This window comes from Ursus arctos, unplaced genomic scaffold, assembly GCF_023065955.2.
Source record: "Ursus arctos isolate Adak ecotype North America unplaced genomic scaffold, UrsArc2.0 scaffold_3, whole genome shotgun sequence".
In the NCBI taxonomy this organism is placed as follows: domain Eukaryota; kingdom Metazoa; phylum Chordata; class Mammalia; order Carnivora; family Ursidae; genus Ursus; species Ursus arctos.
The window spans coordinates 80,225,592-80,246,423 of record NW_026622985.1 but is presented as its reverse complement, the minus strand read 5'-3'; the positions used below and the strand labels follow the sequence as shown (position 1 = coordinate 80,246,423).

Here is a 20,832-nt window from a genome sequence, read left to right as displayed (position 1 = left end):
AGCAGGCTCATAGCGGAGGAGCCTGATGTGGGGCTCGATCCCATAATGCCGGGATCACGCCCTGAGCCGAAGGCAGACGCTTAACCGCTGTGCCACCCAGGCGCCCCTCTTTACTAGTTTTCTAAATAAATGGCCCGAATTAAATTGGTTTTATTTCCCTGGTATAAACTTAGCCTATAAAGAGAAGTTTTTCACAAAGGACTATATAATATACAACTCTCTTCAAAAAGCATCCCACACAATCAAATTAGTAATGGAAAGCCATGGAATTTGGTTCCCTGCCTCTCAACAATAGGGCGAAAAAACCTAGAAATCCTCCACCAGTGTGGACATTCAGGACACAAAAGATGTCATTCCAAAAAGGGGGGGGACACTTTCTGGAGGACCATTTGCACACAAGCCATCATTGGTGTTTTTAAAAAGGCAGATACAGAGGCGCCTAGGTAGCTCAGTCAGTTGGGCATCTGCCTTCAGCTCAGGTCATAATCCTGGGGTCCTGGGACTGAGCCCAGCATCGGGCTCTCTGCTGAGCAAGGAGCCTGCTTCTCCCTCTCCTGCTCCCCCTGCTCTTGCTGTCAAACAAATAAAAAATCTTTTAAAAAAATAAAAATAAAAAAATAAAAAGGGAGTTACAAACACACTTTTTGCTTAGCCTACCTTGAAGGACACACAAGAAACTAGCAGAGGTGGTGATTTCTGGAGAGGGAGACTGGGAGAGAAACTCACTTTTCACTGTATTCCTTTTACATTGTTTGATCTTTTAACCACGTGCATATAATATTTATGCAAAAATAAGTATTTTAAAAACACCATTTTTACATCACCCATTTCTCTGGTCTTTTATCTCAAAAGCAAATGCCAAATAACACTAGTAGATATATAGATCATTAAATGCGTTCTGTTAAATAAGCAGTGGACACAAATTTCATATATCTGACAGAAACATCAAAAGCAACCTGTCCATCAACCAAGAAGTGATCAGCAATTGATCACCTGAAGGAGTACTGGAGTACCTGATGACAGAAGGAGTATATAGCGATGCCATCCATTTGCCCAGCATTGATATAGTTGCTACTTCAATGGTAACTTTTCTTTTATATATTCACCACAGCATTTGCTTTAAGAAATATTCTCTGGATAGCACCAAAGTAGGTAAGTTTAAAGATTCCTTTAAACCATGCAGCAACATTCAAGTCAGAATTAATTTAGCTCCTACTATGCACTAGACACTATGGCTAGAAAATGTGACACTTATAACACACAATGTAACATGTGACAATGTGCACTTGGATCTAAAACCTAACTACACAGCACAGATTTAATAGTTACACCGATGAAAAAGACTTGGGGGTTTTAACCAATTTCCAGTTCAACGGGCCAATCTCATGATGTGGCTACAGTACACATAATTCGAATCTGGGCTGCACTAATCATAGTAGCTACACAGTGTGCGGAATATAGAGATATCCACTGTAGTGTGTACTTATCAGACCTATCTCACAATTCATGCTGGGTATTAGGCCGAAGACCTAGAGTATCTGGGTACATAAGATCTAGAGACCCTGAAAAAGTACAGTAGGGTCAGGACAGTTTGGTATGTGGAAGGCAACATTTAATGAGTTAGCTAGTGAAGCACTTCACATGAATTTCTCTTACATCTTCACATATCAATGATACAGGCATTATTATTCCTGTCTTAAAATTAAGGAGATTCAGACTCAGAAACGGCAAGTAACATGCTCAAATTTGCATGCAACTTTGCATTATCAGGATTTAAACCCAGAGCCCCTGTAAGGGGTTGAACAGTGGCTCCCCAAAAGATATGTCCACATCCTAATTCCTGGAACCTGTGAATGTTACCTATTTGGAAAAAAGGGTCTTTCAGATACAACAAAACTAAGGATCCTGAGATTGGGAGATCATCCTGGATTATCCAGGTTGGTCCAAATTCCAATGACAAGTGCCCTTATATGGAGTGAGGCCACCAGAGATTATACAGACAGACAGTAGGAGACAATGTGTTCACAGAGGCAGAGACTGGAATGATACAGCCAAAAGTCAAGGAACACCAGCAGCCACCAAAAGGAGGAGGTGGTAAAAAAGATTCTTCCCTAGTGCCTCCAGAGAGATTGTGGCTCTACAAACACCTGATTCCTGACTTTGGAGCTCCAGAACTATGGGAAAATAAATTTATGTTGTTTTAAGGCACCTACTTTATGGTAATTTGTTATGGCAGCCCTAGGAAAACAGCCCCCAACTCTCTTTCCAGCATACCCCATTACCTTTCCAAGAAGGCTGAAGGTCCCAGGGACATTTAAACTAAAACACAACTCAGAGGACTTTACAAAGAAAATATAAAACATATTTGTTTTTAGAAGTCCTAGAGAACAGAAGGCCAGTAGGTAAAACTTACAGGGAGAACTTTCAGTTGAAACTAAGCTTTCTTACCAACCAAATGTCTTAAAGATTAAACAGATTCTGGGTAAGAAGTAAATTTCCTATCGCTGGATGTGTTCAAGGAGAGACTAATGATGATGATGTAACTTTGCGGAGCAGGGGTGGCTTAAATGACTTAGAATCTGGTCCCACCCTGAGTTCCTAAAAATTATAAAGTATTAGATAGCACCACAAAGCCTGGTAATAAGATAAAATATTACAGATGAATTTTGCAAGGCTTCTACAATCATTCAAATAAATACTTACTGCCTGTTACGTGTCAGGCACACTGGTTGGTAATGAGCACTGTTTATTCACCATCACGAAGTTTTACACTCTGGTGGGAAAGACAGACATATATCAAGTAATATACAAATGTGAAATGACATGTATAGGCACATATGGTAAAGGAAAAGTACAAAAATGAGGAAGATCTGAAAAAACTTCCTGAGGACACTATGCTTGAGCAGAGACCGGAATAAAATTTATAGGATTTTACTAGAAAGAGAAGAGAGGAAAAAGCTTTCCAGGCAGAACACCACCAATAGGAAAGGCTTTACGGTTAGAGGAACATGACTGATACAAAATGAGTCCAAAGTTAGGTACCACATTAAAAAGATTTGTTTTCATCCTAAATTCAATGCGGGGGGCGCGACCAGAACGGTGTACTTAGAAGAGACCAATTCATTCTGGCCTCACAGAGGAGAATGGATTAGGACTCAGCCAGAATGGATACAGGCGGACCAGTTAGAAGTTATTCCAACAGTCCAAGAAAGAAATGATAGCAACTCAGACAGAAGTGGTAACGGTGAAATGAAGAGGACAAATTGAGTTTAGAAAGTTAAATAAACAGGATTGATGACACTGGAAGACTAAAGTTTCTGTTCTGCTAAACCAGATGAAACGGTGGTACTATTCACTGAGGTAAGCAAGAGTTGAACAGGAGCAAGTCTGACAAGGGAATTCATTTGGAGATGTAAGTGCATCTGAGACATCCAAGAAATGCCAATTAGGCCATTGGATATAGGGTTCTGAAACTCTATTGGTAGGCCAAATCTGAGTTAGGCATATTTACACGGAAAACTACACAAACTTTTTATCATTAAGAGAAACCAGTCATTGTTACAAAGTAAACATTACTCTTTAAAAAAGACAATTTCAAAATCATGCTAACCTAAAAGACAAGAATCACTACTGTGCCAAAAGCCCTAAATTAATATTAAACAAAGACTGGGACACCTGGCTGGCTCAGTTAGAAGAGCATTTGACTCTTGATTCAAGGGTCATGAGTTTAAGGGCCATAGTGGGTGTAGAGATTACTTAAATAAATGATAATTTTTTAAAAAACTTAAAAAAATACTAAACAAAGATTACCTATTTAAAAGGCATTGGATGTATACCACTATATGGCTACAAAATGGATTTCTTCAGGATGAAGACAACCTATTTTGGTGGAATCTCAAGTTAGAATTAGCTACTATTCTCACATGTTCAGATACAAAAACTGAAAACAAGCTTAAGAGGCAATAAGTTTGTACTTTTTATTCCCAGATTCTCTACCTCTTGCTCTATCTGCAAGATATTGATTTAAGCATTTTAACTGTCAAGCATGAAGTTTTTCTCCTAGAAAAGATACTAATCTTCAGAGTAAAGGATCAGACATTTTTCTTCCGACACACACCTCCAGAAGCTTTATACTATACTTGGTGGAGAAATGACTAGATTGCTTTGGATATTAGCTGCCACAACTAAGGAACTATTTACCCTAGATTTGCTTTCCACTTTGTATAAAAAACAAAAACCAACTACCAGAGAGATTAAAGACGGAACTAAAGGAGAAGGCAGGAAAATTGGGTTTTATTAGTAACTCCAAAGAGAATCCATTGTATAAATTAAGGAAGTTAACTTTGAGAAATATCTAGTTATTTTTACATAATATTAGAATTATATATACCACGTTTCATTGATGGCAAGTGTGAATGAGATTACATACCATTTTATATTTGTACATATACTTACATTTTATGTATATAAAATCTTTTGAAATCCCCATAGATTATGCTAAAAAAAACACACAGGTATTTTTAACACTTGTATTATACTATTGCTGCTACTAATATCTAATTTGCTCTCAATAGGAATATAAAAACTCAGAAGGTCCCAGGGTACAATCAAAGAGCCAATAATATATTGAGATAAATTTGTTCACTTCAGAAACTATCCTGCATATAGAAATTTTAGCTCAGAAAGTATGAGGGCAGAGTGGAGAAAAAACGAGTTATTATGTGAATGAAATTGAGGTTAACCCAGGATTTAGCTTTCATTCTTCACTAAGTAAGCTTTCACGGGCCAGCCCTTCCACCCTTACTTCAAGTAACCCTTACCTCAGCAAAAACACACAGAGCACGAAACAGACGGCTAGCATTTCCTGAGCAAATGTGTATTTGGAGAGAAACTTTTAAATATGTTTTATATTTCATTAAAACAAATGGATTTACAACTGCCCCATTAAGAATACTGCAGGGCTATTTACCCCAAAGATACAGACGTAGTGAAGAGAAGGGCCATATGCACCCCAATGTTCATAGCAGCAATGTCCACAATAGCTAAATCGTGGAAGGAGCCGAGATGCCCTTCAACAGATGACTGGATTAAGAAGTTGTGGTCCATATATACAATGGACTATTACTCAGCTATCAGAAAGAACGAGTTCTCAACATTTGCTACAACATGGACGGCACTGGAGGAGATAATGCTAAGTGAAATAAGTCAAGCAGAGAAAGACAACTATCATATGATTTCTCTCATCTATGGAACATAAGAACTAGGAAGATCAGTAAGGGAAGAAAGGGATAAAGAAAGGGGGGGTAATCAGAAGGGGGAATGAAACATGAGAGACTATGGACTATGAGAAACAAACTGAGGGCTTCAGAGGGGAGGGGGGTGGGGGAATGGGATAGACCGGTGATGGGTAGTAAGGAGGGCACGTATTGCATGGTGCACTGGGTGTTATACACAACTAATGAATCATTGAGCCTTACATCGGAAACCGGGGATGTACTGTATGGTGACTAACATAATATAATAAAAAAATCATAAAAAAAAAAAAAAAAAGAATACTGCAGGGCAAAAATAGATGAATTACATAAAATTAGACATTTTTGGTTCAAAACAGTATGCACAGTATTATTGAATTTATCATATACAGTGTATGTATGCATGCACATACATACTGAGAAAAATACCTAGAACTATATATACTAAAATATTATTCATTATCTTTGTATGTATAATTACAAACATTTTAAATTTTCTTTTGCTTTTCTACAATGAACACATATACATGTCTTTTTAAGAAGAAAATACCATATTTATTGTTTAACATGTCATAACACAGATTCAGAATTAATTTTAGAATTAGAATTCGAAATTTAGAATTTTTATTTAGAAGAAACTTTAGATACCATTTCTGTCCTCTTCATTTTTCAAGTGGGGAAACAGGCCCAGTGAGGTTAAGTGACTTGCCTGCCCAAAAACTGATAGTGAGCCTTTAGGGCTGTAATTACATTATCCATACTTACGGGGGTTGGGGGGGGGCAGGGAGGGTTGGTTATAAAAGTTAATGCATTTTCACTAAAGATAATTTCAGTTATAAGAAAGAAAATGAAAATCTCCTATATGCTCATAAACCAAAGATGATAACCACTGACTTTGGAGGGTTATTTGTTTTCTTCCTAAAATTTCTCACTACGAAAATAATATATTTTCAAAGTAAAAAAACTTTTAAAATATAGAACCAAAAATTAAGGAAAAGACAATATTTTAACATTCAGTCACATAACTGGTGATATCAGAATTATTTCTTCTTTAGACTTAATACCTAAAGCCGGTTTGGGGGCAAGAGATTAGGTCTATGACAGTATTTTTAATTAGCAAACCTTGGTTGGTTCTTTAATTTGTGGATTACTGTTATATAGAAGATTAATTACTAAGAATTTTATTTCATAATTATTTAATAAAAGACAAAGGACAAAAAAAAAAAAAACCCAAACAAAGGAAAAGATAAAATACTCCAGTTCTATTTAGGATCTTCTTTGTAGATTAGTGAATGTAAAGATAAGCCACAAACACAGCTAATTTTAAGTTCCATAACACAAATTTTCTGTTTAAGATTACCCAATATATTAATTCATTGCTTTTATTTATTTATTTGAGAGAGGGGGAGAACATGGGGGGGAGCAGCGGGAGAAGCAGACTCCCTGCTGAGCCAGACAAGGGGCTCCACAACCCTGAGATCGTGACCTGAACCAAAATCAAGCGTCAGATGCTTAACTGACTGAGCCACCCAGGCACCCCCATTCATTACTCTCTTGTATTTACCAATACTCTTATAGGGTATTAAATAAAACATTGCTGGCATTAATTACAGAAAAAACACGAATTATGAACAAATATATTTATAAAAACAAGCTAATCAAACTCATAAGTTACTGAACCATTATTAACTCAATTAGCAAGAAGTTAGAAAAAGACTATTTCATCTTTATCTTGTCCCTTTAAAATTCCTACCTTCTGGGATACCTGGTGGCTCAGTCAGTTAAGCGTCTGCCTTCCGCTCAGGTCATGATCCCAGAGTTCTGGGATTGAGTGCTGCATTGGGCTCCTTGCTCAGGGGGGAGCCTGCTTCTTCCTCCACCTGAAGTTCCCCCTGCTTGTGCCCACTCTCTCTCTCTCTCTCTGATAAATTAAAAAAACGAAATTCCGGGGCGCCTGCGTGGCACAGCGGTTAAGCGTCTGCCTGCGGCTCAGGGCGTGATCCCGGCGTTATGGGATCGAGCCCCACATCAGGCTCCTCCGCTATGAGCCTGCTTCTTCCTCTCCCACTCCCCCTGCTTGTGTTCCCTCTCTCGCTGGCTGTCTCTATCTCTGTCGAATAAATAAATAAAATCTTTAAAAAAAAAAAACAAAAAACCCCCCAAAATTCCTACTTTTTATATACTTTATAATGCACACAAATGTATTAGTACAATAACACAGGAACATCATTTATAAATAAATGTGATTCAGAATGTGTGCTCAAAATTTTTACTTGTATGATGGGTAACCATCAAAAGCTGGAGATCACTGCCCCAGAATCTAGGGCTTAGCTAACAAAACTGTTTCCTAATCTAATTTTAAAGATTCAAAAATCAGAGGAAGAAAGTTAAAATGACCAATTATCTAAAATTTCAGAATGAGGGGCACCTGGGTGGCTCAGTCCTGCGATCCAGCCCTGCCTTGGGCTCCCTGCTCAGCAGGGAGTCTGCTTATCCCTCTCCCTCTGCCCCACCCCTGCTTGTGCTCTCTCTCTCTAATAAATAAATAAAATGTAAAAAAAAAAAAATTTCAGAATGAAATTATTTTGGAATATAAGTTCTAATATGGAACATTATTAAAAATTTGCTTAAATGTCCAGATTTTATCAATAACTTAAGAAATCTGAACACTAGCAATCGGTTAGCATTAAATCATCATAGATCTCAAACCATTCCATAACTGTCATACTTCAGAAAGACCCTGTAAAACAGGCCAATGGTATTTTCATTTCATGGTCAGAAAAATTAAGCAAGGAAAAAAATGTTTTGCCCCAAATGACTAAACAAACATCTGTGCATTTTAGAAAGTTTCCGAAGTATAAAAACTCCCGACTTAAACATTTTTGAGTGCAATCTATGAACCACTTAGCTTTCTTTTAAAACAACAGTAATTTGATCACCCACAAAGCCTACTGTATACAGGGCATGAACAGATCATCATATACTAGCATGAATCCTGGAATATTAAAACAAAACAAAAACAAGGAATCTAGAACACTTGTCAAGATTCTGAAATTGGTTAAGCTTTGCTTTGGCATTCCTCCCACCTTCCTTCTGGTGCTCTTAGTCCTATCTCCTGGATGTGCATCAGATCCTTCCAGGGTTCTTCACCTGAGATACCCAAAATTTCTTCCCCTTGGTCTGTCCCAGTCAATCAAGTTAACTAATTTCAGCCAACCAACACCATCAGTGTTTGACTTAATTAACAATACTGAAAGGGCCTTTGACTTTTCTGTGTGTCAAGAACTCAGAAAAGTTATGGACCCTCTCCCCAGAAAAACTGTACAGGCACACATAAAACATTTTTCATACAATTTCAAGAGATCAGGGTTACATGGCCAAAATATATCCCCGAGTCCCAGAACTATAAAAGCCTGGGGCACCTGGGTGGCTCAGTCGTTAAGCGACTGCCTTTGGCCCAGGGCGTGATCCCAGAGTGCTGGGATCCAGCTCCGCATGGGGCTCCCTGCTCCGCTGGGAGCCTGTTTCTTCCTCTCCCACTTCCCCTGCTTGTGTTCCTCTCTCGCTGGCTGTCTCTCTCTCTCTGTCAAATAAATAAATAAAATCTTAAAAAAAAAAAACAAACTATAAAAGCCAGGTTAAAAATCCCTGCACTTAACATTTAAGTATTATAAAACCTCAAAACCCTTCAAGAGGAATTTGCATCTTAAAACACTAAAAACTCAGGATGCCTGGGTGGCTCAGTTGGTTAAGCTTCTGCCTTCTGTTTAGATCTGGTCTTGGGATCCAGTCCCACGTGGAGCTCCTTGCTCAGTGGGGAGCCTGCTTCTCCCTCTGCCTGCCACTCCCCCTACTTGTGCTCTCTCTGACAAATATATAAAATCATTAAAAAATAAAAAAAGACTGTAAACTCAAACATACTATACTATATATTCAAATCAATAAAATCTGATTATTAGAATTAAAGTCTTCTCCCAAAGCTTTTATGCTGTAATTCCAATAAGAGAAGGGGAAGAACAGGACCTATTTCTAAGCACAGGTCATCTATTAAATTGGGCTTTATAGACCTTACCCCTGTATTCAATAATGCTCTAGAAATCTATTGTGTTTACACTATCATGACTCCTGTCAAAACAATATACACATAATACATACACACACACACACACACACTCAGAAAACACCTTTTATCTCTCAATTGCCATATCCAGTTTTCATTCCAATGAGCTCTCCAAAGGATTTCATGTTGCTAAATTCCCTGTTAAAATTCCCTTAACCCCTATCCATAGCTTCTTCAGCCCATAGTATGTACATCTTATCTCTTAAGCCATTCTTTTTCAACTTCCATCATAGGCCCCTCTTCTTCCACTTGACCTTCAGATGTAGATGCCTGGCATCTATTATACTCAATCGCAGTTTCTGTATGACATTATGTTAATGGATACAAATCTCTTAATTGATCCCCACGTCCCCTTTTCTCCAGCCCAAATTTGTAAATAGGGAGGTATTTGACATATCTTGATTTGCACACCTAGAATCATAACTTCCTTCTCAAATTCTGTTCTTCCAACACATTCCCTATCTTAATTAAAGGCATCATCATTCATTAATGAACTATAACCTTTGAACTCCCCCATGCTCTTCCCAATCAGGTCACAACCTCATCAGCTTCATTTTCCACTACTCCTCAAACACAGCAAAATGTACTTGCTACTCCTCAGACTATCAATGCCCTTCCTCTAACCTCTTCTTCTCCATCAGATGAAACAGCTACTCACTTTTCCAAGTCCTACTTAAAGATCTCCTACAGTCTTCCCTAACCTCACTTACTCTCCCCACATCACTCACCCCCTGCCTCTATAATTACACACCAATCTTTATTTTACTTCTCAACAAGCAGTACTGTAGTTAGTGGAGCCCTTATCTTTCTCCTCTAGTAGACAAGGCCTGTGGTTTACTTGTTGCTGTAGCACTTAACACATGCCTGGAATATACTAGGTCTTTGATCAATGACTGGTGAATGAATGGCAAAACTCCAAAGTGAGGACATAGTTAAGGTTATTTCTCAATGAAGGGTATACCTGATTCCCTTTTGAACATAAAACAAGAATTAAGTCCCTTAGTCCCTCACTCCCCATTTCTAGTCCACTGCTTATTTTAAGCAATGTTTCATTGGGACATTTCCTCACTTCCTCTTGTTCTTTGTAAGTTTAGCTGCCAGCCTAACCACATTAGCATTCAGGAGCAGCAACAAAACAGACTTTCCAAGTTCTAAAAAGCAAAGACTTTACAATTACCAATAGTAATACAAGTTCTTTTTAAAAAACAGTCTTAATGTTTACGCATACAAACTTCATTCTTCGTAATTCCGAAAAAGGCACGGCATAATTTATCCAAGTCACCATTTAAGAGTTATCCATTTAAACTGTCAGCCAAAATTTTCACATTTATAACCACAGAAATCAGCATGCATGAATTAATCTAAATACTATGCTTGTATACTAAATACACTATAAATAGTAGTCTAAATCACCAGATGACCCACACACAAGTAGCTCTTAAAGCTTCCTTTAAAAATACATGCCCAAAGGGGTGCCTAGGTAGCTCAGTCGGTTAAGCATCTCTTGGCTCAGGTCATGGTCTCAGGGGATCATGAGATCAAGCCCCGAATCAGGCTCCGTGCTCAGCGCAGAGTCCACTTGGGATTCTCTCTCCCTCTGCCTCTCTTCCTGGCTCGCTTTCTCACTCTCTCAAATAAATAAATCCTAAAAAAAAAATAATAATGATACATGCCCCAAATTCCAGTGATCATCTCAATCTATAAAACAAGATTTTTTAATCAGAGTCAGTGACTCTTTCCCTTCTTCTCCTCACCAACTTTCCCAAAACACACTGACACACACCCACACACACACCCCTCCCATAACAAACCTGGTTTCCTCAAGAAATTATCTGATGGCTCAGTAACAATTTGATAAGGCAAGCTACAAGATCTGAGATTCTGGAGGAGATCCCATATGGTACAATTATCTTCTAAGACACTACTTTTGGTGACAGAATACAGATTCGCCTCAAGGGATCACAAATGTGGTAGGCCGCCTTATTTGCCTCCTAGTTTTGTTTTTGTCTTTCAAAAATATACTAAAAGCTCTCTAAAGTTGTATTTCTGACTTTTCTTCAGTTCATATAAATGTTCATATTTTAGGTACACAGGCATGGTGAAAAGGTAAAAAAAAAAAAGATCATATGATGAAATGTTTGAATCTTCGATAACTAAACTGTACTGAGTGGGGTCAAAAACTCATTAGCCTAATTCTGAACTGCACTTCAGAAAAAATATATATTCCAAGGCATATATAATCCACTTATTTTTCTTGAGCAGTCAAAAATTCTTTTCATTTTCCAAATTTTGTCCATAGTACATCAAAATAACTTCAGACAAAGCATTCTTGTTGCTCCAAGATTAAAAGTTTCCAATAGCTCAATGTGGTTGTAATCTTCTGGAAACACCTGAAATTGATTTGTTTCACCTCCTTTTACTATTTCTCTTCCAGCCCGTTCACCTTAGAAGAACGCTGATGGACAAAAGTTCTAACTGAAAAGCCCAGAAAGTGAATAATCCGTCCCCTAGCTAATAAGAAAGAACTATGATACATAACGCACAAAAATTAACATGTATCCAGAGCCTCAAAAAAAAAAAAAAAAAAAGAACAAAACAAATGACTGGACTTGGTCTAAATAAAATGTTTCTAAAATAAGCTTAACACAAGTAGGTTTCTTTTTCATTGCTGTTTTACTTAACATTTATGGAAAATTATATTTGGGTAAGCTCAGGTTGAAAACACTAGCTTTAGCTCTCAAGGAAAACATGAAAGAACAGAGAGAAAATTTTCTAAAATGTTTTTTACAAAATAAAAGATTGGTATTTAAGACTGATTTCCAAATACCATACACACACACACACACACACACACACACACGGAATTATAGAATAAGCATCACACACAGTCACACAAAAACATTTAAATTCAAATATCACATTTCCTGGACTAATTACAACCCCAGAGAGGGTGCGCTGAAATTCTTGAGGCTTGAGTAGACACTTCTGAGACTCAACAACCCAGAGTTCCCGCTTTACACTCCAATTTTTCACAGTGGCACTAAGTGGATGAACAAGCCCACTGCAGCACAAAGCGCTGGGGTTGCCTAAAGAGATCTAACAGAAGCTGAACATATGCAATAACTTCCTGTTCTCCAGAGACTGGAGGGTGTGCTTCTAAAGGCTGACAATTCATAACCCGTCCAAAAACCAAAAGTCAGTATGTCTTTTCAAATATTTGTGAAAAAAATTTTAATTTCAAAAATTACTGTTCATCATTATTATGCCCCAACATTTACTGAATGCCTTATTATGCACAAGTAAAGAGGTATAAAAAATTTAATCCCAGACCTCAAGGAGCTTAGATTTCCCTTAAAACAGTCATCCATTTGTGATTACTTCACATAAAATACTTCTTGAAGACAACCCAGGGGTCTGCTTGAACTCACAGTATACAGGGCAATGCATATTCAGGTATTTAAATCACAGGGAGTTTGTCTTCAGCTCCCTAACAAAATTAGAGATGGATGTACACTTGTGATTTAATAAAAACAAGAAACCTACAATTTTGGGTTCCACTGGAATATACATGAATTGGGAAAGAAATCTGAAATCCTTCTTTAATCCCTTCTAGATCTGGACAAGGGCTCTCATTATCTGCTGCTCTAAGAGTTACTTCTTAAATCCAAGAGCTAAATTTCCTTAAAACCTGGTAAGAAATCTATTTCCATGAAAAATCCTGGGTTGAAGATGATTTTTTTTTTGGCTAAATGAGAATATGACCACTGACTACTAAGCAAAAAGTCATTTTCTCTCATATATGTTGAATTTGAGATGGGGGGAGGGGAAAGGCACACAGGATGAAATCAAAGGATTTCAAATAAGGAGGTGCCAAAACATAGTAAGCAATACTTCTTAATCTGACTTTTTTATTTTTCGTCTTAGTCATGGACCCAGTTGAAAGTCACACCTAACTCCTGTCAGAAGAAAAAGAAAAGTCCCTCGACACAATTCTGCACACCCAAGAATAAGTATTACATTACATGTGATAATTGTATGTTTCTTCTCCTGCTCATAAAATAAGGAAATTACACTCATGCACAGATTCTAGTCATATTTTCACTACCTTATGAGATAACACACCAAGAACATTCAAACACAAATCTGGATACTACTACTGAATTTTAAAAACAAAACAAAAAACCCCAGCATCTCCAAGGCCCCCCCTCCCCTTCTTCCTTGAGTGAGGAACAACCCATTAACTTACTGTTCAAAGTAATTTTTTTTTAAAGGCTGTACATGAAATAGGAAAAGGATCACGGTGGGCACAAATGATGCCCTAGTAAAAAGGTGAGATGCACATACCCATTCTCCTGTGAGCACTGTCCAACCTGACAGGTTCACTCACACTGCCTTCACCTTAAAAGTTTCCCAACCCATTGTCTCTACACACACTTAAGAAAACGTGAATTTTGCTCTAACCACAAAAATTAAGCACAACTGACACCAACTCTAAAATAAGCAATTAATATATTCTAATCTAATGCTTAAGAAGGGATGGAGATCAGGCAACAGCTCCTCCAACTGGCTGGTGCAGATGACCACTTGAAGCCCTAAAAATATTAAGATTTTTAAACAACTCCAAGTTCTGATGGGGACAGTCAGAAGCACTGTAGAAACTTTGGGACCAGCAGCAACGACACAACAGGTGAGAGAGGCGGTGGACATCATTGCACAGTGAGGTGGACAACATGCAGGGGCAAACCCTTGAGTTCCCCAAAAGGCTGGGGATGTGAGATAATACCCACGCACAAGGCCATCCAGAGCCCCTGTCTTTACAGTGGCAACAGTGCGGTTCCTTCCGAGGGTCGCGCCACTCCCCCTCTCCTCACCCAGGGGACCACCACCCCAGGCACAGGAAGAACCGAGGCCCCTCCACCGGCAGCATCTCAGATGGGGAAGAAAACACAATGTCGCTCCTTATTTCTGCGTACAAAAGGACTTTGCGCCCTCCTCCTCGAACTGCCGCCGCTGCTGCCCGGGCCGCCTCCTAACTTGCAAGAAGGTGGGCAACGCGCCATATTCCAGCGTCCCCCGGTCTACCTGGGTAACAAGCCCACGCCACCCCTGCGGGAGGGAAGCTTCGGAGGCCGCCCCAAGAGCCAGCCTCCTCTCCCGCAGGAGACAGCGGCTCCCGCGCCCCGGCCCGGCCCGCCGCGCCGCCCGCGGACCAGACCCGGGAAGGGCCGAGGGGGCGAGCGGGGAGCCGCGGCTCCGGTCCCGCGCAGCCCGCCCACCTCCCGCTCCCGGGCCCGGCGCGCTCTCCCGGGCCTCCGGCTCCCGAGCCCGCGGGAAGGCCGGGCCCAGACCCCGGGTTCTACGGTGGAGAGGAGGCCGCGGCCCCCAGAGCCTCAGGCGGCGGGGGAGGCCGGAACCCTGGGGCTCTCGGGAGGGCAGCGCCTCCCTCCCGAGCCCGCCAGGACGCCTGGGGCCTACTGCGGCCTGCGCATCCTCGGGGTGGCGGTTTGACTGGGCCGGGCCGGGGCCCCCCGCCCGAGGCGGGCCGAATCCGGCAGGGGCCCAGGCCCGGAGCCGGGGGCGGCAGGGTGCAGGCTGCGGGGCGGGCCGGCCGGCCGGCGGGCGGGCGGCGTGTTGCGGCTGCGCCGGGGCTGAAATAGCTGGAGATTGCGCGGTAGGGCACTCACCTCAGAGCGGCTGCGCTACCGTGGGCCTGCGCCGTGGAGACTGCGACCGCGCCGGCTCCTCGCAGCCTCCTGCCACCAGCGGCAATGGCGAGCGCTGCCGCCTCTGCCGCCGCCGCCGCCGCCGAGGAGGGGGAGGGGAGGGAGAGGAGGCACGCACGCGACGCACGGGCTCAGCTTCCCCGCCCGGCGGCCGCCATGATGGGGAGGTCGTCGCTGTTAAGCCGGGCCGGCCCGGAGGGGGTTCTGAGCGAGGGTCCCTGCCGGCCCCCGCGGCTTCCTGGAGCCCACATTTAGCTTGAAAGGGTTGGATGGGGCCGGAGCCATGAAGGCAACTGGATAAGTCAAGCGTGGACTTTCGGGAGAGTGGCACAGGCAGCCCAAGATGGTTGCTAATCTGGAAATAGTAACATTTCTCGCCCCCCAGTCCCGAGAATTATAGCACCTCCTGAACAAGCCTCGACAATTGGGAACGGGCTTCCCCGCATTTTCCTCAGCCTTGACAGTTGCATCTTCACCCTTTCTTTGGAATGACCTTTGTTTCCCGATTTCAAACCCTGCCCAGGTATTTAAAAGCAAAAATTTTTGCACAAAGCAATATATTAATTTATCCGCTCATTTATTCGCTTGGCAAACATTTCTAGAAGGCCCTTTCTCTGCCAGTTTTGTTCTCGACACCCTGGAGATGCACCTGTTAGAAAGATGAAGCCCTTGCTCTGAACGAGTTCGTACCTTCAGTGCAGGGAGTCAGAAGCAATAGGGAGCCCCAAGCAGGTGCCTGAGAAGTAAAGAGGAGTGGGTAGCAGAAAAACAATCTAATGTTAGTGACATATGAGAGGTTGTTTTTGTTCTTGGTTTTTAAAAGTGTGATCAGGAAATTACGTGCCTCAGAATCACTAGGGCTGATTACTTAAATCCTGGGCCCCAATTGGTTGTCTCCACAATCTTGGCTTGTTAGCCCGGGAAACTGAATTTTTAACAGCCCCCCTACTCACACCTTGTCCTGGTAATTCTCATGAACACCATAATTTAAGAACCATTGCATTGGGATGCGTGGTTGGTTCAGGCTACCAAATCTCTCATCAAGATACCGCAAAAGACTTCACGGTCTCCCTGCTACAGGAATTGCCCTCTCCAATCCATTCTCTGCCCTATAGCTTAAGTGGTCTTTCAAAAAAGAAAATCATGTCATTTACCTGCTTAACAGGCTTAATAAGATCCTATTGCACATAAGTTAAAGCCTAAAATTCTCTCAGTTGGCTTTGGGGCCCAAGGTGACCTCACTCCTGCTGATATCTTTGACCTCATCAGCCACAGACTTCTCCCTCAGGCTGCAGCCAAATCAGGAAGCTCCCAAGTCATACATGGCAGGAAGTTCTCCCACCTCATCATTTTTGCAAGGGCTGCTCTCTCTGCACAGAACTTTCTTCTCCACTCTTAATTCCTTCTTGTTACCTACTTAAACCTGAATACTTCCTGCCATTTCTTAAGGTCTCAACATTTATGTCGTTTCCTCCAGGAAGCATTCTCATGTCCCCCCAGATTGAGTGCTTTGGCTCTTTTATCATCATACCCAGTATTTAGCACCTGTGCTTATTGAGCATTCATGATGTTTCAGGCCCTATTTAAGTCCTTTACACACATTATCTCCTTTCTCATTTAATTCTCAAGGAGAGTCCACAAGGCAGATATACTGTTGTTATTATCTCATTTTGCAGGTAGAGAAACAAGGGCATGTAGAGATTACTTGCCCAAACCCAGACACTAAAAGGTGGAGCCAAGTCTGAAAGCCCTCAGCTTGGCCTCAGAGTTGTGCTCTGAACCATTACCAGCATTTTCACATTGCAGGCTGATCCCCACTGAGGAAGCACAAAATGAACTTAGTGGGTCATGACCAACATTTCATAAAAGAAATAGAAAATATCAGAGAGCATCACACTTAGTGAGGCTCTTGTTTTGTGAAGCTTTTATTTCAGCTATATAAATGTATGTACATAGGTTTGTGTATTTGTACTAGATCATGATATAAAACACATTTCTTACTGGATTACAGCTGCATAAAGTTTGAAAGTACTGCATTACTTTTTCTCCACAGCACTTCTCAGACCATGAATCCTCCACAATCCAGAAGCTGCAGGAGGGCAGGGATTTCATCTCGTTCATGATTGTATACCAGCATCTCATGCAATTCCTGGCTGGCGGTAGACCTTCAGTAAACATACAGTGAGAGACCTCTGTGTCCACCCTCCTCAGACATGCAAGTTATTTTCTTAAGACAAATGAGCCTGTGAACCCCAGTTGCTCTGTCCAAAAGCCTTTTTATTTGGGATAACCAAAGATTCTAGAATCAGTCTCAGGAAAAAAAGCAGAAAAATCGACCCTAAGAGATTAAAAGAACTGGATTCCAACAAAGTGACAGTGATCAGCTTCAGCACAAGGAAGTCAGAAACTGTAGACAGGATAATGTCGGAAGACAACTCTATAAGGTAAGCTGTAGGTAGTAGTCGCATTAAGAAAAAGGGATGACTTGGGGTGCCTGGCTGGCTTAGTCAGTGGAGTGTGTGGCTCTTGGTCTCAGGATTGTGAGTTCAAGCCCTATATAGAGCTTAAGGAAAGAAAGAGAGAGAGAGAAAGAGAGAGAGAAGGAAGGAAAGAAGGAAAGAAAGAAAGAGAGAGCGAGAGGGTGGGAGGGAGGGAGGGAGGAAGGAAGAAAAGAAAGAAAGAAAGAAAGAAAGAAAGAAAGAAAGAAAGAAAGAAAGAAAGAAAGAAAGAAAGAAAAGAAAAGAAAAGAAAGAAAAAGACTTAAGATGACTTAATCTTGGCGCCCAGAGCAAGAATAAAAAGAAGCCTAGGGCGCCTGGGTGGCTCGGATGGTTAATTGTTTGCCTTCGGCTCAGTCATGATCCCAGCGTTCTGGGATCAAGTCCCGCATCGGGCTCTCTGCTCAGCAGGGAACCTGATTCTCCCTCTGCCTCTCTCTCTGTCTCTCATGAATAAATAAATAAAATCTTTAAAAAAAAAAAAAAGAAGAAGAAGAAGACGAAGAAGCCTAGACCCTTGAGAATATATTGGGAGTTCATCAGCCTTGGCAATGCAGGAGATTCCCCAATTGGCTTTGCTTTCAATAAGCTGCTGGGCATTTGGGGGAACGTGGGTCGCTCAGTTGGTTAAACGTCTGCCTTCAGCTCGGGTCATGATCTCAGTGTCTTGGGATCGAGCCCCGTGTTGGGCTCCCCACTCAGAGGGCGTTTCCTTGTCTCCTCCCTCTGGCCCTCACCCCCACTTGTGTTCTCTCTCTCTCTCTAATAAGTAAACAAAATCAAAAAAAAAAAAAAAGAAGAAGAAGAAGAAGGTGCTGGTCATTTGACTGGCTGAATTATAGTGTGTGCTAAGAACCAAATTGAGTGGTCCTACAGATACTAAATGCTCCAGGTAATCAGAATTGAATTTACGTGGGAAATTTCAGAGAGATGTACCTTGATTTGGCCTTGAAGGGTGGGCAAGATTCTTATGGACACAGAGCAGAACGGTGAAGGCACTTTAACCGGGTGGATTGTTGTGGGAGACTGAGCAACAGGTGGAGGTGGGAGGCCTCCAAGTGTGTTTAGCACGTAAAGCACTGAGGTAGGTCTCAGTTGGAGCAGCCAGCATTCAGGCCTGTCCTAGGTGGTTTGCTCACTAGTGGGACACTTGACAGGAGCTGATTTAGCTCTAGAAGGTAGTCTTCTCGTCTAGTGTTGACTGTGTCCTGTGGGGTGGCATGGGGGGGACAGCAGGGGAGAAGGAGATGAAGAAAGATGGCTGAAGCAACGATTTTGACAAGGGACCCTTCAGGACCCACTGTGTAGGAGTCCCAAAAGAAGCAGCCTCCCCAGTTCTACTTTGGAATGTGTGCAGCCCCAGCCCCATAAGGATTTAGGGGAACCTGGAACTATGTAAACAATACAAGGGAGTTTTACCTCTTTGGGAACACGAAGGGCTGGCCCAGGCAAGGTCTGCATTTCCAGAGAGCAGTGGCCCCAGCAGCCACACCCCCTGCTTTCAGAGGCCACATCATAACATGGGACAGACTCCAGGTTCAAAGCCTGGCCGTACCACTTCCTACCTGTGCGACCCTGACAAGTGACTCAACATTTTAAGCCTCTGTTTCTCTGCCCAAGACATGGAGGTCAAGAGGTAATATAAGGACTCAGAACAGAGCCTGGACCCAGGAAGCACATAGTAATCGCTGGGTATTATTAGCTCTTCCCAATTACCATGAATCATGCAAATTGCTTGGTACAAAATACAGGTATGATAGATGGTGGCTGTTGTGGTGGTGATGACGATGAATAGGTGTTTGTGAGCACATGTAAATATCCCTGGGGACTCCCCCAAAAAGCTAGGGAGAGCATTCAAGGGAGGCCAAGGCCAGGGATTTGTGTAAGGGAGCAGTGTGTTTCAAGCTTAGAAATGTCAAGGTGAGTTTTTTTATGTGTGAGGGTGGTTTGGGGGAAAGAGGATGGGTAAGACTGTTTACTGTTACTTTATCTAAATTAATATTTCTGTATTAAGGTAACAACTCTTAGGGCACCTGGGCGGCTCAGTCGGTTGAACGTCTGATTCTTGATTTCAGTGCAGGTCATGATCTCAGGGTGATGAGATCGAGCCCCACATTGGGCTCCATGCTGGGTGTGGAGTCTGCTTGAGATTCTCTATCCTCCCTCTCTCTCTCCTGCTTGTGCTCTCTCTCTCTCTCTCTCTCAAATAAATAAATCTTTTTTTTTAAAGGTAACAACACTTAAAATCTATTTTTCTTTGAGCCTTTAAGTTGATGTCATCTATTTCAAAATCTAAGAAATCTTAACAATCATTTTCAAAGGGTCCTCCTCTCCCTGACCCCAAAGTCTGTTGATGGCCCCCTGTCATATGTATTTCCGTCTTCACACTGTTTCCCGACTGTCTGTCCTGCCCATGAGACTTTGAACTGTGATCAAGAGCTCCTGTGTTATAGACATTGCAAGTTCAGTGAGTTAAAACCTGGCCTCATTATCTTGCCTCAAAGCTGCTTCTCCTCCTGTGGTCCCTGTCTCAATTGACAGTGTCTTTTGGATATAACATCTTAGAATCCTTTTTATATGATTTCTCAGGTCAATTCAACGCATATTTATTGGGCACCTCTCTATACCAAATGCCAGAGTGCTGGGGATACGGTGAGAAACATGGGCCTTGTCCTTGAGAAAAGGCTGATTAATTCTCCTTCAACTCAACTGGATTACATTATACTCCTTTAAATAGCTACTTCACTCATTTAATGTTGTTAAATAACCGCTAACCATTTTAAACTGCATTTATATACATATTTACTTTGTCTTTTAAACTCTGTATTTAAATCCCTGATCTAACAAACAGAATGTCCTCATATAAATAATAATAACAACAACAATAACTAACTTACTGGGCATTCACTAAAAATCTGGCACCTTTGCAAGCTCCTGTATGAACTCCTTAATTCCTTCCCAGCAATGTTATGAAATAGGTAGTATAATTATACTTATTTTATACATAAGAGAACTCAGACACAAGAAGTTTAAATTACTTGCTCCTAGTCAGATATCTAGCAAACCTAATATATTTAAAATCTAATAAATTTTAAAATCTAATATATTAAACTTTAAATATAGTGAATGTCAAACTGTCTCTTTTTTTTTAAAGATTTTATTTATTTATTTTAGAGAGAGAGAGAGAGAGAGAGAGAGGGAGCATCAGCAGAGGCCGGGGCAGAGGCAGAGGGAGAAGC

The 20,832-nt window shown here is 41.4% G+C and overlaps 1 protein-coding gene and 1 long non-coding RNA gene across 12 annotated transcripts in view; one reads left to right on the top strand and one right to left on the bottom strand.

The window, feature by feature from the left end:
* Positions 1-15,185, bottom strand: part of NRF1 (nuclear respiratory factor 1) — a 143,223-nt gene extending 128,038 nt beyond the window's left edge. For 6 of the 10 annotated variants that reach the window (XM_026510985.4, XM_057304203.1, XM_026511042.4 and 3 more), the window contains exon 1: positions 15,057-15,166. The gene's annotated coding sequence lies outside the window, so the exon portion shown is untranslated. Of the gene's footprint in view, positions 1-2,703; positions 7,403-15,056 lie in introns of those variants that run through there. The other 4 variants (XM_057304201.1, XM_044388236.3, XM_057304202.1 and 1 more) reach the window with 3 other exon arrangements.
* Positions 15,186-15,234: 49 nt separating this feature from the next.
* The window catches only part of LOC125281115 (uncharacterized), a 31,281-nt gene continuing 25,683 nt past the window's right edge, over positions 15,235-20,832 (top strand). For both annotated transcript variants that reach the window (XR_008956318.1, XR_007188186.2), the window contains exons 1-2: positions 15,235-15,618; positions 17,149-17,539. This is a non-coding gene — a long non-coding RNA (uncharacterized LOC125281115). The remainder of the gene's footprint in view (positions 15,619-17,148; positions 17,540-20,832) is intronic.